This window comes from Crinia signifera, chromosome 12 (assembly GCF_055691185.1).
Source record: "Crinia signifera chromosome 12, ASM5569118v1, whole genome shotgun sequence".
Taxonomy (NCBI): Eukaryota; Metazoa; Chordata; class Amphibia; order Anura; family Myobatrachidae; genus Crinia; species Crinia signifera.
This window is the reverse complement of record NC_139228.1, coordinates 21,236,819-21,252,800: the sequence shown is the minus strand read 5'-3', so window position 1 is coordinate 21,252,800 and position 15,982 is coordinate 21,236,819. Positions and strand designations below refer to the sequence as shown.

Genomic DNA, 15,982 nt, shown 5'->3' with positions numbered 1-15,982 from the left:
AGAGGAGACAGTACTACAGGCAGGTACACAGTTAGACTGTTCTCCTAAGCAGAGGAGAACATAGTACACAGCAGCACTGAGGGAGACAGCCCTAGCAAATAAAATAATTAATTACAGCACAGTTCACCAGAGGTAGACCGCACAGAGGAGACAGTAGTACTACAAGTACACAGTTAGACTGTTGTCCTAAGCTGAGAACAGAGTACACAGCAGCACTGAGGGAGACAGCCCCAGCAAATAAAATAATCAATTACAGGCAGCACAGCACACCAGAGGTAGACCGCACAGAGGAGACAGTAGTACTACAAGTACACAGTTAGACTACTACACAGCAGCACTGAGAGACAGCACCAGCGATTGCAAAAGCTCAAGGACAAGCTCAAGTTTAAGCCCCAGCAGCAGCACCAACACACCCTCTCCCAACCCACTACTTAACTGGAGTGAAGATGGCGGGGGCGCGGCAGCTGCTTATAAAGCCTCGCGAAATCCGACGCCGGGAGATGACGTTCTAATCACGCGGACGGACCGAGTCAGGCGGGAATCTCCGAGCGCTGCTCGGAATCGGGCTCGGAATGATGACGTCCGTGGGGGCTCGGATCTCTGATATCCGAGCCCGCACATCTCTAATTATTTATATAGAATACAAACAAGTAAATCTAATGATCAGGACTAGGGGGTGCGGTTTCCTCAATTTTACTGTATAGGAAACACAGTGAGATTTCTTCTACAGAGAACTAATTCGCAAGATAATGGCATATTTCTATTATTTTTTTAAATGATCTCCCGACGGTACCGTACCATACTTTATACAGCATATAGGATATGAACAGGACTAAGTTCAGACTGATGTCCTGAGCTTCACACAGAAGTTTTAACGCACCTAAAACGCACGGGTTGGGATAATTTGGTTTACAGCATGTTGGTCGACATGGTTCTAGGTCGACAGGTCAACAGTGTCTAGGTCAACAGTCAGAATGTTGACATGGGGTTTTTCACTGTTTCTTTAACCTGAATGTCGACATGGACACAGTTGCACTGCATCGCTTGCAATGCTTCGGCACGGTGACTTGCTGAGCATAGCACACTATTTATTCTCCCGCCACGCCCTAGTGGATGGTAGGGCATGAAATACCGCCTGTCGGCACATGTCGGCTCAAAAAGCAGTGAAAAACCCTTTTGACTGTCGACCTAGACACTGTGTAACTAATGCTTGTATTAACCTAATGACCTGTCGACCTTGATCCATGTCAACCTAGAACCATGTCGACCCAATGCTTGTCGACCAACATGTTGTAGACCAAATGACCGTATCCCAAGTGCACATTCCCAAAATGTTGTACACCCCTAAAAAAAGAAGGTCTTCATGTTTCTGATTTAACTTACTGTAAATGCATTGGGAAAAACCCATAAACTTTTTTTCAATAAGAAAACCCAGAAACTAGAAGAGATGATAACTATTACATTGTTTGGCAGTGCTTCACTTCACATCATATAGATGAGGCATCGGGTGTTCATTTCTGTGTGCACTAGTTACCAGCCTGATAGAATTACAGAATCGCAATATCAGCATCGGCGGCTGTGAGCTCTCGAATGGAGCAACACTTGACTTGCTCCATTAATCACCATCTAGTGCAGGGGTGGGCAATTATTTCAGCTGGGGGGGGGGCACTTAATACTTCCAGCTGATAGTCGAGGGCAGCACTCCAGAAATAGGGGGTGTGGTCACTCAAAAGGAGGTGTGGTTTTGAATGTATGGTGGCACACCATATACCCCTTTTACATCATGCAACACAATAGTAGGCCCCTTGCCCCTTACATTAGTAATTCCACACACCAGCTCCCCCTTAGTAATTCCACACACCTGCCCCCATTAGAAATGCCAAACACCTGCCCTCATTAGTAATGCCGCACATGCCCCCCACATTTCCACACACCAGCTCCCCGTTAGTTATTCCACACACTTGCCCCCATTAGTAATGCCAAACACCTGCCCCTCTTTAGATATTCCAAACTCCTGCGCGCCAACCTTGAAAAATGGCACTGATTGCCACCCCATGCAGTCACTGTGACCCAACCGTCCTCGGCGGCAGCGCTGCGATTGGATTGACATGCAGGGGGTGGGCAGCTCAGCGCTGCTGTATGTGTGTCTGATGGCAGGTGTGTGTGTGTGTGTGTGTGTTTCGCGCATGCGCCACGCCTAGAGCTTGCTACGAACAGGGTGAGCGTCAGCTGCACCAGACTATCCCGCACGCACACTCAGCCACCATCGGACACACATACAGCAGTGCAGAGCAGCGGACCAGTCAGGAGCTGTTCACGGGCCACAAGTGGCCCAAGGGTGTTGCCCACCCATGATCTACTGTCTGCTGGCATGCATAACCCTTGAATTCCCTCCATATAGATGAGGAGTAGTGATTTAGTCTTTTCTTATATAGGATGACAACAAATATGGACTTGTCTTTGGAACTTTCTGGATAATGAGAAAATCAGTTAATTGCCTGTGGTCAGCAACCCCATTGAGAATATGGGGTATATTCAATTTGTGTCGGATCCATTCCAACGATCATTTGTCGGAATGGACCCAACACTACTTATTCAGTCAGCGGAGAAATCCAACTGTCGGATTCGGCTGTTGCTGCTGACGTGGACGGTCCCAGGGCCAGGTGAGCGATGGTGGGAGGCGAGAGGTAAGCTGCTCTCACCCTCCCCGGCAGCAATATTGTTGGAAACGGGGTCATTTCCGACAAAAGCACTAGGATCAGTGGCTATTCCGCCAATCAAAGTGATTTCCGTCATTCTGACCAGTCAAAAAAAAAAAAGCCTTAAGTGAATAGTTTGGAACCCCTTCCAACCTATTCAAGTCGGAAACTGACATCTTTCCGACCAGACGGCAGTTCCAACAGCAATTGAATATACCACTTAGTATCAATCATGATTATGCATCCAGTGTACATCTATCTATTACCCCTTTCACATAGCACCTCAGACCCGGGTTATTGGCGGGTTGGTGACGTATGGACTTGGGTCAAGGGGGCAGATGTATGAACCAGCGTTAAGTGCAAAAATGCACTTAACGCTGGTTAACTGGGGGGGATTACGATTTCCCTAATGTATCACTAGCGCACCTAACGTGCGCTAGTGACAGCCCGCCGAGTTACGATCGGCGGGGCTGTCCCCTGCAATCCCCCCCAGGGATTAATTGCCTCTTGCGGTTTAAGCGAGATCTCGCGCATGCCCAGAAAGCCGGGGGGGGGGGGGGACTGCGAGTGCGCATGTGCGGGGCGGCGAGGGAGCCGATAAGGAGAGCCATTCACGCTGGGGATAACGGCTCTCCTTATCTGCTTAATACATCTGCCTATAACGTTTGCCCGCTTCTCCACGTTATGCTGGAGAAGCGGGACTCGTTATTCGCCAAACGTTATAGGCAGATTAATACATCTGCCCCAAGGTGTGGTGTGAAAGCAACCCAGCAATTCGTTCCGGGTTATAAGAAGGGTTAAACCTGGGTCACCCTCTACATAATGGGCGGTTTTGATGTGAAAGTGTCTGACCCCGCTTTGCTATTTAAAATGGGTATCTGAAACCACCTCAGTGATGTCATGGGTATGATGCCCAACATTGGTCTGGATTCAGGTCTGTAAGTAAAGCAAAAAAGTACACAACTGGGCAAAACCATTCTGCACTGCAGATGTAATGTACAGTACAGAGAGAGAGTTAGTTTGGTGGGGTTTGTTCAAACTGAAATATAAATTGCAGTGTACAAATAAAGGTGTCTAACATTTGTGGACTACATGCAAAACCAGCCAGTATTTACCATGCACAGAAATATATAAATGTATTTGCTCCCCGTGCGTGGCAACGTGGTTTGTTCCATACATAGAATTACTTGCTCTTTTTTTACAAACATGAATCAGGCCATTTGCCATTCACTAAACCATAAACAATCAGCTCCTACCTGTCATTTTTCAAACCCAGACTGTAACATGGGAGTTAGGCACTGATTGGCTGGCTGTTTATCACTCTCCATGTTATCACTTTTTGACGCTTGATTCATCAGGCCCTCTAGTATATGCCATGGCTTGAACTGCCCACCAGAACCTTTGGACTTAACAGCCACTGACCACTTTTAAAGGGCATTTCTTCATTTACTTGAAACCATAACCAATATTCTGTTCCTCTTTGCAGAGAATGTGTCTATTGCCACTAAAGGCCCCCATACACTAGGGCGACTTGTCCTTAGGACAAGTCGCCCCCGACTTCCCCCTGAGCTTCCCCGGCTGCTCCCCGGGGGAGCTTGATTAGATTGGCACTTGATGTGCCATTTTTTACATGTGATAAATCGTCTTGATTTATCACATGTAAAAAACCCGGGGAGCAGGGGGGGGGGGGGCTGCTGGTGGGAGCAGGGGGGCTGGGGACGCTGCGGGGACACAGACGCTGCGGGGGACACAGACGCTATGGGGGACACAGGCGGCATAGAGCCGGGCAGAGGGAGCCGGGAGCTGTCAGTGCTAGAAAAAAAAGCCTACTGTATACAATGAATGGGCAGCCTGTGATTGGCTGAGCTCTCTCTCAGCCAATTGCTGACTGGCTGAGAGAGCGCTCAGCCAATCACAGGCCGCCCATTCATTGTATGGGCTTTTTTTTTTTTTTATTCAGTGCTGACAGCTCCCGGCTCCCCCCGCCCGGCTCTATGCCGCCTGTGTCCCTCGCAGCGTCCCCAGCCCCCCCTGCTCCCTCCACCGCCGCACCGCCCCACTAGGTCCCAAGTCGGGTGGTCGGACGTGCAGCAGGTCCGACCACCCGACGCAGATCCGATGCGCACGGGACCGCGCATCGGATCTGAGGGGACATCAAAACTAGCCGATTTTGGTCCGATTTAGGCCAGATCCGACTGATCTGGCCTAAATCTGACCAAAATCGGCTAGTGTATGGGGGCCTTAACTGTCTTCCCACTCATTTAATTGAGTCAATAATTCTCAACTGTTTGTTTATTTTATTTATTTGTTGCTCTTATTGTGTCTGTAGTTTTTGTATTATGACATTTGTAAGCAAAAGCTTAGTGGCAGCCACTGTTGCGTTATTGCTGGCGCTGCGGGTATGCCACGGCATCTGTAAACATATCATGGAAACACTTTTTTTTTTAATATATATATATATAATTAACGCCAAATGTTATGCACATTAGCATCCACTAGATGGCGCCCAATGGAGCAATTCAAGTGACGCTCAGGTCAGGTGCCGCTGACATTCCTGTTATGTTGTTCCGTCATTTTGATGGGCTGGTAACTAGTCATGGATGTAAAAGCATTGGGGTAAATTAACGAAAGCAAATGAAAAGAGGTGTTGTTGCCCATAGCAACCAATCAGACTATATAATTTCTCTATTGCATCCTAGAAAATTATAGACAGACTCTGATTGGTTGCTATGGGAAACATCATTAATCTCCTATTTCGAGTTGCACCCATCAATGGCGTTGAGAGGGGGGAGGAGTTGGGACTTTTTAGCCAGGCTCAGGTCCCCCCTCCCCTATTGCAGGGAGCCGGGAAGTGGGGAGAGTGATGACAGGCTGCAGCCGCAGCACATCGTCTCTCCCTAACTCAGCATTCATTGCTCAGTGCTGTGTTCTGAGCTGGAGAGAGAGGCAGCTGCATATGGACATGGCCACACCCCCTCCTGGAGGCTCTGCCCCACCAGTGGCCACGCCCCCTCTATTTTACCGGGGCTTGGACAACCTGTCGGCGACCATAAAACAAGTAATAGATGCCCACGGCCGTTCACTAACTCCATCTTTATCTATATGTTTAGCTACTAATGATGTCACAAAGTCCGTCAATAGAATTTGTTCCGAATTGGAGAGCATATGATAATACAAATGAAGGACTGGAGAGCTTACGAGTGTCGAGCAGGTATTGCAGAGGTGACCCCGTATCAGCGATACTCCTAAATGAATGTCCCTGTCATTTCAATACCCATCTATAAATAACTTCTTGTTAAATGACTTTTACCAGGAGTATGATGGCTTCAAAACTAATTACAGATAAACACAATTTTCCCATTTAAACGATATCTGCAGAAGTTATAATGAACCTGCAGAGAAAATTAAGAATGTTGTCCTATTAGTATGCATATGAGAATGAGCAAACCAATAGCTTGTAATTACATTAAACGAGCTATTGAGTAACTTTTGACATCCTTATCACTTATATTGTACTCTGGCTATGGAGGGCTGCGCCAGGTTAATTGAAACATGGACTATTATATTTTAAATACAATGGCTTGTGTCTAGAACCAGATTAAATGCATTTTCCTTAAATATTTGGAGCCTTTAAATTCTTTGATCTTTTTGAGCCCCGGGATTAGGATCCTTGCGCAGAAGTTAATTATACGGAGGAAGCGGGGCACATCGCTGACACTATAGCACACCCTAGTGGTATAACGGGGGAGGTTGCAGCCTGACCGTTCAGCAACAGCGTGGCTAGTTCTGTGCAGCTGAAGCTAAACATCAGTATGCATGGAGATGGCACCAAACGGCCAATCAGTGTGTTCCTTTCTGTAACGGACTTTCTTTAATGTTTAATACAGGCATGCATGTCCAAACTATGGCCCTCCAGCTAATGTGAAACTACAAGTCCCATCATGCCTTGCCACAGTTTTGCTATTAGGGAATGCTAAACTATGGCAAGGCATGCTGGGATATGTAGTTTCACAACAGCTGGAGGGCCACAGTTTGGACATTCCTGGTTTAATACATTCATTACTAAGCCAATACAGGGGTGAATTTATGAAGCTTAGAGAAGTGTTATCTATCCCCATAAAGAACGTTATGAGTAAGGTGATAATGGTTCAGCCAATCAGCTCTTACCTGTCAATTTACATATTGTAGCTGATTGGATGAACCACTATCACCTTGCTCATAACGTTCTTTATGGGGATAGATAACACTTCTCCAAGCTTCATAAATTCACCCCTCAGACCCATTTGGACAGTTTCAATTTTGGCCCCAGCCCTGATGGGAATACGGACTTTAGGTCGACATGCATTGGGTCAACCACTGAAGATTGACATGGGCCAAGATCGACAGCTCAAAGGTCGACATGGGCTTAGATCGACAGGTCATGAGGTCGACACAAGCAGTGTCGACCACATGTCAACATGGGGTTTTTCACCTTTTTTCTTTGAGCCGGCGTGCCGGCAGGTGGTATTTCCTTCCATGCCCTACCATCCACTATGCTGTGGTGGGAGAATAAAATAGTGTGCACAAATTAAATAAAAATGACCTTCACAAAATGGCTGCCCCCTAACAGCAGACCATTTTTAAGGAGTCTGCTTTAAGGGGGCGGACTATTTCATTAATAACAGACGCCACTAGGATCGCCGGTACTGCAGACAAGTAGATCTGCGGGTCCCAGGAGCGGCAAGCAGGGGGGGTGTTGAATAAGGCAGATCCCAAGGGCAATGCAGCGATAGCGCCGCAGATCCCCGGTGCCCACACTTTCTCAGCGCCTTCCCACCACCGCGGGGTCTGCGGGACTATTGTTATGCCACTGGGCATGAAATACCACCTGTCGGCACATGCCGACCTTCCCACTGTTGACCTAATGCTTGTGTCGACCTTCCAACCCTGTTTACCTTAGCCATCTCCCCTTCCCCAACCAGTGGCTCTCCAGCTGTTGTGAATACTACACATCCCAGCAGCATGCCCTGCCACAGCTTTAGCATTCCTTAATGGCAAAACTGTAGCAGGGTATGCTGGGACTTGTAGTTCCACAACAGCTGGAGAGCCACAGGTTGGCCAGGCATGCCCTAAGGCAGTGGTTCCCAACCCTGGTCCTCAAGTACCCCGAACAGTGCACGTTTTCCAGGTCATCCGGCAGGTGCACTCATTATTCAGACACATTTTAAAAGATCCACAGGTGGAGCTAATTATAGCACTTGTGTTTGTGTGTGGAGACCTGGAAAACATGCACTGTTGGGGGTACTTGAGGACCAGCATACCTCCCAACTGTCACGATTTTAGAGGGACAGTCCCGATTTTCGGGTACTGTCCCGCTGTCCCACCCGCGGCAGGCATTGTCCCGCTGCGGGGGGTGGCAGTTGGGAGACCCCCTAATCTAGTAGAATAGACGCTGTGCGCATGCGCACAGCGTCTATTCTCGTATGAAAATGAGGTCGCGGCTAATTAGCATAAGCCGCGTCCTCATTTGCATACGCCCCGCCCCCTTTTCGGGCGCTCGCGCAGCTTCGCCGCGCGAGTGTCCCTATTTCCTCCGGCCAGAAGTTGGGAGGTATGGACCAGGGTTGGGAACCACTGCCCTAAGGCCTTGATGGCTAACCTTGACACGCCAGCTGTTGTTGAACTACACATCCCAGCAGTGGTGTAAGTTGGTTCCAGTGGCCCGGAGGCAAGATAAAAATTGATGCCCTCCCCCCACACTTTATATAAATATATGTTATGTATATTATGTTGAAAATAACAAGAGTTTGACGTCTATAGGAGGGGGATTCAGCCACAGAACCATTATAGACGGCTTTCAATTAAATGATTCAAGCATGCAAGATAGGAGAGGTGCCCCCTTGGGAGCAGGAGCCTGGCGGCAGATGACTCCATTGCCTCCCAGAGTTCTGCCTCTGCATCCCAGCATGCTCCGCTTCAGTTTTGCTATTTGGCAATGCTAAATCTGATGCTGGGATGTGTACTTCAACAACATCTGGAGTGTCAAGGTTAGCCATCAAGGCCCTAAGGTGATTCTAACGTCAGCTGTCATTATTCAGTCACAAGATTAGCGCTAGTTTAGTTAATTTGCCATTGAAAACTTCAATTAAAGAGTAGTATACCTTTGAGTTATAGAAGTGGACTCTGCAGGCTGCCAGCAGATGGCGCTGTTGAGAACTGTGAATTCTTCCCAGCTTAATTCATCTTCTAATCCAAATAGGCACAAGTACTGTAGTGACTGCTGTTTGCAGGAAACTACAGAGTGGGTCATAGCACAGGCATGCGGGGACACACTGAAGCTGTATCCAATAGCAGATCCAATACACACACGGAGTTGGCACAGTATCAGAATATTGAAAATATATACTCTCCCTTCAGTCAATATGTTGCATTAAAAGCATCATCTTAAACCGTGTTATCGCTGCTTTAATCTCTTGTCTACCAATGTGGCTTTCTTTAATCTTATGTATTTGCATGTGACACAGAACATGACTGAAGGGGCCTACATGCGGGGTGACTGTGGATCGATCTCATCAATGTTGCACAGTGATGTGTGCTGAGCGATCTGTCAGGACCGGTGTTCTCCGGTGAGCCCTGGCTGGTGATTATAGATATATCCTGCATGCTGGATATTAACCCCTTGAGTGGTGGGTTTTGCGGAAGCCCCCCTCCCTCATCTCTGCTCCGGCGTTATTCAGCAGTGACGTCAGCGGCAGGCTGGGGGATGTTCGCGTGGCTCGGGAGGACTCGGGTGCCTGATCGCTCCCGAGTCCCCCCCGAGCTGCGCCGACCATACCCGAGCCTGCCGCCGTCGTCACTGTAAAAGAAGTGATGGGCGGGTCAGGGGAGCTCCGGCGTTCCGATCGCCGGAGCAAAGGTGATGGGGGGGACGGGGGGACTGCAGGTTTGTGGCGGAGGGGGTGGGCTCTAGAGGTGCTGCGCCAGTGGTGCACACCTGGACACCACTGGCGCGCACCTATTGTATATTAGTGGTATGCCCGGAGATTTTCCGGGACAGCCCGCTGCAGCAGCGCAGCTGAGCCCGGAAAATCTCTGGGCGTACCACTCAAGGGGTTAATCGCCGGGCGTTAGCGACGTAAGGAGCTGCGCATCGCTATCACTATGGCCCTACGCACGGCGCGATGTATGGGGCATTTTCTAAGCGATAAAGTGATGTCGCTTAGAAAATGCCCTGAAATCTCCTCGTGTGTAGGCCCCATTGGATATTAATGAATCTGCCATGCCTCGCCTGACCATGGGCATGTTGACTGGCAACAAACAGACCTGCCAGTCCCAACAGTCTCTACTTGACCGCCGTTGTGTTAATCAGTATCTGACTAGTGAGATTTGTGAAGGAGACGCCGCATAAACTGATTTCTGTATTCGCAGAACAAGAGATTCTGGAACATTGTCTCCTCTTATACAATACAAACCTGTGGGGATAAGTGTAGGGTGTATTTAGAAAGTTCAATGCAAAATATATAAGAGAACCTTATACTGTAAAATGGGATCACGTTTCTGTAAGGGTATGGGTTGACTTGTAGGGATCCGATACGATTTGCCGGCGGTCGGGATCCCGGCGGTCGGAATCCCGACACTGGAATCCCGACCGCCGAAATCCCGACAAGGGGGGGACATGGATCGCCCCCCCTTGCGGGCTCGCTGCGCTCGCCACGCAGCGGGCCCGGTGCCTCGCTACGCTCGGCACGCTATTTTATTCTCCCTCTATGGGTGTCGTGGACACCCACAGAGGGAGAAAGTTTCGGGATTTCGGCGGTCGGGATTCCAGTGTCGGGATCCCGACCGCCGGCAAATTAACTGCATCCCACTTGTAGACAGTACAAAGGTCGTCAGTCATTAGGTTAACCACTATTGGTCGCTTTACACAAAAGATTGACACACGCAAAATGTCAACATGAAAATGGTTGATGTGCATTTTTTCTTGTATGTTGACATGGACACCACGCCATGCATTGGTAACTGTGCCGAGTGCACTATTCTATTCCACCTCCATGTCGACTGGGATGGTAATATATTAAAAAAGTATTTAAAAAGAAAAAAAAATGCGAAAAAATCAGGTCGACCTTTTGCCTATGTCGACATAATGCATGTTGACCTTTTTGTTGTGTCAACCTTTGGCCTGTTGACCAATAGTGGTTGACCTAATGCCCTGTGCACCATACAACCACAGGTAGGTTATATAAATGTTGAAGCCCTTTGAAGGATTAACTACTGAAAACCTGAACAACCTCTAGTAAGCCGGTAATTTCTCCTCTGTTTCCCCATCCTCTGAGTTGCCCCACTGACACCTTAGGGTAGATGTTCCTCTGTTGACTGCAAGCCTGAGTAAAGTCCGACCATTCTGATACTGCAGTTGTAGAGGACATTCTGCAGCCAAGTAAACCCACTTTGCAACACACTCCTTAGTCTTTCCACGGACAGAAAATGGGGGTGACACCCCCTATTTTCCTACACACAGTCCCCCATCCCCCCCCCCACTGCAAGGACCCGTTCCACACTTTTGCATTAATTAAAAGCATCTCCTAATGTATTCATCCATTGCACAATTCACCTTACGCACTTGTAAAATATTAAAATACTCGTGAATGCGTTATTCTTCCCAGTCATCCTAACAATACATTTCCAACATTTTTTTTTTTTAATTAACATTAATTGTATTTGGATGGAAATTTGTATAATGAGCGCACACATTTTAAATCGTTCCTCTAAAAGAGAAATGAACTTCTATAAATTCATGAGCAATATGGTTGACAACATAAAGAAACTGAGTTTTCTAATCCTAGTCATTAGTGAAGTGCTTTTTTTAATGTGCTTTTTCGCATATTTACTCCTGTGAGACTTTATTTGGGTGGTAATACTTAAAGCAAATTCTGCTCACCCGTAGCAGTGTCATTACAAAGTTGAATGAGCACAGTTATTGTAAATAAATACAAACAATGTTCCAGAACCAATTCTGACTGAGAAAATACTATTCAATTAGCTGTAAGCTTTAGTCAAACTTTACTTTGCTTCTTTATTGATAAGAATAATACAAAAAATAACTCATTTGCCATGTGGGGGGGAGGGGGAGAGGTTTTGACGGCATTTACGTAACTAATTCATTTTAAATACAGTTAGATTCTGTAACTTTGTTAGTAGAAGAGAGCTAAGCCTTACACATTCCATACAGTAAAATTGATTGTTATGTAAAATGTAACAGTGATCAAAGAAGAGAGAAAAAAGGAACAATATAATGTTAGAACTATTTATACATTAAATTTATTCAATAACCATGGCATTTCTCAGCGAGGATACTAAGTGCATGTTTAATCTAATATGTGTAGAGGGAAACAATGCTTGTGCTTCAAAGAGCAATATCTTCTATTTGAGAGGGGGGGGGTATATGTGAGGTTCTGAGAACATAAAACTAAGGGCCTGATTCACACCTGGCTGCTAGGCTGTATTTGTAAACACCCCCCACTGCGCGACTGCCCTAAGGTCCTCAAATAGGCCCTTATTCTGATTGACGCGGACTTTACCGCATACTTTCGGATCGCGTGTTTTCGGCGTCTGCGCATGCGTGGAGAACGCAACGCGCATGTGCCACGCCTTGACTCCGTACCAGTTCGGCCAAATCCCGTCCAAAACTGTTCCCCGCAATCAGTCGGGAAATATGGGCGTATTATGGGCGTCATGCGGAATGACACATGGGCGTAGTTTCAAAGTGGGCAAAACGGGGCGGAAACATGGGCGGATACGGGGGAGTACACTTATGTTGGGGGGCGTACATTCGGATAGCACTCCGAATGCACGCGATCAAAAAGGGCAGAAATGTGCGGTGTCCACAAGTGTACTATTGCTTAGCGGACACCACTCGTTCATGCGGTAGGCGAACGTACGCCTAATGACTACAAGCATTAACACCTGAACCCAATAGAATCGACTCCTTTACGCATTACTCACTAATAGGACGCTTGTCAGTGCTTTAATTGAAACCATTGCACTTCAATTGCTGTAAGGGTTAATGTGTGCAATGCATGTGTTAGGCATGCTTGTAAGGATATATTGGCATCTAATTGATTCCAATTCCAAATAAGAAGTTTTTTATGAGGATAGGTAATTGAATAAGTGGGTCATGTGATGTATTGCAGAAGATACATAATAGTGGGTTGTTTGGCGTAAATACTCCGCTTACGTGCGGTAGCACCGCTTGGCTCCCGTTCGGATGCGGTATTCCCGAGCATACTCTGTAATACTCTGTAATACCGTGCAGAATCTGAGTGTTTCTCCCGCACACGCATGGTTTGTATGTCGTCCGTAAACACGCCCTGTTCTTAAAGAGTGAGTCCGTCCGAATGCGGAGGACCCGTGGGCGTTTCTACGGACGATGGCCGCACGCGGCAGAACACCGTGGCGTGCGGACCGCACCGTAAGAATGCGGGAATATCCGCACAGATCAGAATAAGGGCCATAGTGAGAGGGGTGCAAATAAAATGTTTTGGTTTTTTTGTTCCACTTTCTGTACTTATGTTTGGCTATAAAGGAAGACTTGGATGTATCTAGTCCATATTAAAAAAAATATTGTTGTTCTACTTAGTTTTTATAGATTTGTAATCGGTGTATGTACAGTCCACCTGAGTCAAGTTCCCTGCTGCGGTCTCATCTGGTGAGTTCTCTATTTGTATGATATTCCCACTACAGACTAGGGGTGGGAATCCAATACTGAAACATCAGAACCATTGAAGGTTTGGTTACAATGGTTATTCATTTTGCCATCGATGGTGAGGTTCCAAGTGTGCAGTATACTGTACATGGATTATAGAGAAATATGTTGACAAATACTCAAGTAATATATATTGATATTTATAATCAAGTACATTTTGATTGTATCCAAAAGTATGGATATGCCGATTTGTAGCGATTTGATCTAGACCAGTGGTTCTCAAACTTGGTCCTCAGGACCAGGGCTGCCGAGAGGGGGGGTGGGGGGTGGGGAGCAGGTACAGTTCACCCAGGCCTGTCAGGGGGGGCCCAGTGCACCAGAGCTGTGTAGCGGAGGCAGAGGGAGCACGGACGTGGGCTGGCGTGGGGGCGGCAGCATTACAGAGGTCCTTCTATGAACCATTCTGCTCTCTGGCTCCAGGGCCTGCTGAGAGCCCATTATGTGACTCAGGAGTTTACCGTGGCTCGGCAATAGGAGGATACTTAAATACTTTGAGTATGTAGTCCCTGGGTGCCGGTAGGAGCTGGAACAGAAAAATGCCAGCTGCAGTAGATGCCAGTGCCATGTCTCCAGCCCAGCAGTCCCAGACCTTGTTCCCCACCCTTGTCCAGGTCACTGTGTTCCAAGGTAGAAGGTGGGTGGCTGGGTGCTCTGTGTCTGCTGCCTCCCTGCATGCTGCTGGGCTGAGATCCAACTCTGGAAGTCAGCATGTAACCCCTGACAGTGCATGTACTGCAACTCCATGACAATGAGCATGTTAACCCCTGGCAAAGCATGTATCCCATGGCAGAGCATGTAACCCCTAAGCGGAACTTATGTGGCATAAAATGTGTGGTATTATATGTAATAGGCATTACAGTGTGTTGCATAATATGTTATGAGCATTATGGTGCATGGAATAACATGTAATGGGCATTATGGCATGTGGTAAAATATGCAATAGGTATTACGGTGTATGGCATAATGTGTACTGGGCACTACGGTGTGTGGCATAACGTGTAATGGGCATTATGGCATGTAGTATAATATGTAATGGGTGTGTGACGTGTAATAGGCATTATTGCATACATTTTTGGTGCGCGCCTTTGGCACGCACTGTCCCTGTAAACGCCTTTGGAGCAACAGCGGAACAACAGGTCTGCAGACCCTGCGATGGCTTGGGGGAGGCAGCACCAGCACAGTGTGTGGGGAGCTCTGTCCGTGGGGGCCCCAGGAGATTGTTTTACCGGGCCCAGGATTTCTCTTGGCGGCCCTGCTCAGGACGCCACACAGTTCACGGTGTCCATGGCACTCAGCAGGTGCACTCATTACTCACTGACACATTTAAAAAGATCCACAGGTGGAGCTAATTATTTCACTTGTGATTCTGTGGGGAGACCTGCAAAACATGCACTGTGTGGGGTCCTGAGGACCGACTTTGAGAACCTGTGACCCAGACTATCAAAGAAGTTGTTTGATATCAATTGTTTATTATTGTAATGTTATTAGTAAAAATGTTTGTACCGCAGAATGGATTCTTTACTCTTGTAGGGTGATTTATTTGGATATTTTTTATTCTGAGGCCTGATTCAGAGCTGTATGTTCAATATTTACACCGTTGATAAGGGGTTTTCTTTTTATACTTCACATGTTTCTCAGTAGCACAGCGTATGAGTCTTGATGCCTCTGTTATGCCGCTGCATTTATATGCAGATTGATTGACAGGGATGGTTTGTGGGTTACAGTTTGTGCTGCACATGTGTCAGGGGAAAACCTTCATTTGTAGCAACACGTTCTGAGCTTGTGTGTTCCACACAAGCAGGTGGCTCATCACCTCTTTTAGTGTAGGCTGATAATGGCATTTGCAGTGATTGCTACATCTCTTCCCTATGTTTCTTGGTTTGTAGATTTCAAATATACTATCTCTTGAATTTTCCTGTGCTCCAGGAACCGCTCCATCCCAACTGTGTCCACCATTTCCTGTATCAGCGAACCAGAATTGCTGCTAAGATGGACTTTTCTGCACTCCTGTTGTCTGGGTCCTTACCATGTGAACTTCCCATTGGCATGAAGCAATGCGAGCACCATGTACTACAGGGGACCCACCACATCTGATGGAACACCTGTTGTTGGTGTCCTTTCCATGTGAACTTCCATTGGCATGAAGCAAAGAGAGCATCCATGTACTACAGGGACTCGCAAGATCTGGAGGAACATCTGGTGTCCATGTCCTTCCCATGTGAACTTCCATTGGCATGAAGCAAGAAGAGCATCCATGTACTACAGGGGACTTACCAGATCTGGAGGAACATCTGGTGTCCATGTCCTTTCCATGTGAACTTCCATTGGCATTAAGCAAAGAGAGCATCCATGTACTACAGGGGACTTACCAGATCTGGAGGAACACCTGTTGTCCGTGTCCTTCCCATGTGAACTTCCATTGGCATGAAGCAAAGAGAGCATCCATGTACTACAGGGACTTGCCAGATCTGGAGGAACATCTGTTGTCCGTGTCCTTCCTCTGCGAACTTCCCATTGGCATGAAGCAAGGAGAGCACCCATG

At 47.3% G+C, this 15,982-nt stretch overlaps 1 long non-coding RNA gene across 1 annotated transcript in view; it reads left to right on the top strand.

Annotated features, from left to right (window-relative positions):
- Positions 1–15,691, top strand: part of LOC146050438 (uncharacterized) — a 43,608-nt gene extending 27,917 nt beyond the window's left edge. The window contains exons 2-3 of the long non-coding RNA XR_014466309.1: positions 13,324–13,383; positions 15,327–15,691. This is a non-coding gene — a long non-coding RNA (uncharacterized LOC146050438). The remainder of the gene's footprint in view (positions 1–13,323; positions 13,384–15,326) is intronic.
- The last annotated feature ends 291 nt before the right edge of the window (positions 15,692–15,982 follow it).